The 2806-nt window shown below is 39.1% G+C and overlaps 1 pseudogene; it reads right to left on the bottom strand.

Annotated features, from left to right (window-relative positions):
• Window positions 1-1097: 1097 nt before the first annotated feature.
• Window positions 1098-2237, bottom strand: LOC133061488 (cystathionine gamma-lyase-like; annotated as a pseudogene).
• Between the last annotated feature and the right edge of the window lie 569 nt (window positions 2238-2806).

Here is a 2806-nt window from a genome sequence, read left to right as displayed (position 1 = left end):
GCCCCGTTGCTCCTCAGGGAGGACATTTGAAGTTGCAAAATTCCTCCTGTTTGTTGAACACAGTGCTTGAGGTGTGGGTCCCTTCCATATTGTTTCTCCATACTCCTACCCCATCTCAATGTGGCTTTTTCTTTTTACCTGTACTTGCAGAAAATCTTTTCTATTAGTTTTCAGGTCATGCTTAGAGATGAAAATGCTCTATATGTACTTTTTTGTTTTCTCATGACAAAAGGCAAGCCCAGGTTTTTCCTACTCTACTATCTTGTCTTACTTGATCAGTGTCTTTTCACAAACACAGATGTGAATGAATGTAATGGAGATACATGAATGTAATGTAGAAAAATATTTGAGTTAGATTAAGAAGTAAATGTAAAGGCCCCAAGTGGTGCATTGCTTGGAATGTGCAAAGCACAACAGTAAATTTGATAAAGAAACAACTCAGGAGAGGATGGGAGTGGTGGGAATGAGGTAAGAAATAAAAGGGCTCAATCAAGTAAGATCAACCAAGCCCCTACTAGGACACTGATTTTTACTAGTTTTTGTGTGTATGTGTATGTTAGTAATTAGATTTATTTTAAAAAGTAATAAGTACAACCTTAAATCAGTAGAATTTCACAGACTTTTTAGATATTTTGTTTTTGGCTTATGGTAATTAAGTATAAACAATTGCTCTGAGAGCTACTTTCAACAACATAAAAAATCATTCAATTTAAGAAAATTCATATAATCACTTAAATTCCTCAGAAAACATAAAAAATGAATTACCATTATATTGTTAATATGATCAATATAGATCTTAAGATTGGGGAAAAAAAGGAACACAATCCCCAATGGCAGCACAAACCTCACCTCCTTCAGAAACAAATGAATATCAGAATTAGCAAAAAGATCTTAACAGAATTAATCTGTCAATTATATTAAGGGAAAGAGGAAACATTTTAAGAGGGATGATCCCAGGAAGATTGCAGCTGTGAAAGGTAATGAGGTGCCTTAAATTTTTCACTTGAAAATTCTGTAAAGACTCATTAATGGTCCATTCAATTACGTGGAAGATTTTATCTTCTCTGAAAGCAACTTCTAATGGCAATTATGGAATGCTAGTTGTGACTTGCATTTGGAGGGTGTGCTGCTTTCAAAACTTGATCTAGATTGTCTAGTAGGTCTTGTTGATCCTCTAAGTCTACAGAGAGTAGAATCAGAGTGTCACTTATTCCAAGGACTTCACTCTTAAGCACTAATGCATGGGTCATGAATGCTGAAAGCTCAGCAGAGTTTCATATTCCCCCTGAGCTCTCAGACAGTTTAAATAACTTTAGGTTCTTGAGGAAAGTCCAAGGAACCCTTGATGTAAAAGGTGATCACCTCTGGGTGACCTGTGAACCGTTGCTTTGCCAACTCATGCTGAGGATGAGAGGGCAGCCCAGGATAAACAACCATTTCTACCCAAGGATCTGACTCCAGAAATTGAGCAACTGCCATTCCATTTTCAAAATACTTCTCCATATGGACTTATAGAGTCTTCAGGCCTTAATTGTGGAGGTAACAGTCAACAAGAGATGGAACTGCTCCAAGAGAATTTTGTAAGAAACAGAGGACTAAGTGACACTAAGCCCATTGTAGCATCTGGTGATTCATGTCTTTTGTTGCTCAATACATATAAATACCAGCTCTCAGTGCTAAAGGCCACTGGAAATATGTTGACATAAATGTGTTCTCCATGACCAAAATAATGTCTCCAGGTTTAAGGACAGTATGTGCACAGGTTTCATTGTCAGTCATCTTCAGGCCAGGATGTGTGGGGGTTTCAATCTAAACAAGCTTGGTTTCTGGCATAATAGCTGCCTCTAACAGTTTGGTTTTGGAACAATCAACAAAGTTATCTTTAATCCAAATTCAGTTGTCACCTGCCTGAAGTTCCTTGTTTGTATCTCCATACACATCATCTTTACAAACAATTTGGCCCCCTGCTTTTTAACAGATTGTCAGTGGTCACAGAGGCTACTTAGTCCCCTCCAGGGCTGCCACAGCTTTTTCAAGCAATTCCTGATGGGATTCCAGACTGGCTATACTCAGAACCCTAGTGTCACCTGGGAGCCCCTTGCTTGAATGTGGCAGATGGAGAGACAGGGGGCACTGCACCCTGGGAGCTCCAGGTTCCTGATCCCCACGGATGGCCACACAGGGAAATGTTGGCACCTAGGCAGGAAACCGTCTGCAGAGGTGTCTTTTTACTGCATGCTGAACTGCAAAAGAAAGAGAGAGTTAAAGAGTGAGGAAGATAAAAGTATGAAATTGGTGCACTGGGACTTGAAAACGACAGAAGAATTAGGTGAGGGAACGGTGAAGGCACACCTGGGCCCCAGCAGTTAGCACATAAAAGCTGGACTCTGTGACCTTTTACTGCTGTTGACGTGAGGTGTATAGTGATGGTTTTTGAGAAGAGTCATAAAATTATCTTCTTTAACAATTTTACAGAATCACCCTGAATGGTATGTTGAGATAGGGTCATCAACTAGGCACATATTATAATAATCTAAATGAAGAGTATTGGTGGCTAGGACGAAGGTAGCAGCTATGGAAAAGTGAGAAATGGACATATCTTGTATAATTTTCAGAGAACTGATATCCCAATGTATGTTGATCAGTTGGATGTGAATTATGTGAGAGAGAGACAGTGATGACTTCACAGTTTGTGACCTAGGTGATGGGAAGGATATAGTTACCATTCACTGCTTTAGTAAATATTCTGGGAGAAGATTGTTGGGGGGAAAGAAATCAAGATTCTAAAATAATCTCTAAAATATCT

This window comes from Dama dama, chromosome 9 (genome assembly GCF_033118175.1).
Source record: "Dama dama isolate Ldn47 chromosome 9, ASM3311817v1, whole genome shotgun sequence".
In the NCBI taxonomy this organism is placed as follows: Eukaryota; Metazoa; Chordata; class Mammalia; order Artiodactyla; family Cervidae; genus Dama; species Dama dama.
Note: the sequence above shows the minus strand (reverse complement) of the source record. Positions and strands in the feature narration are given on the sequence as shown.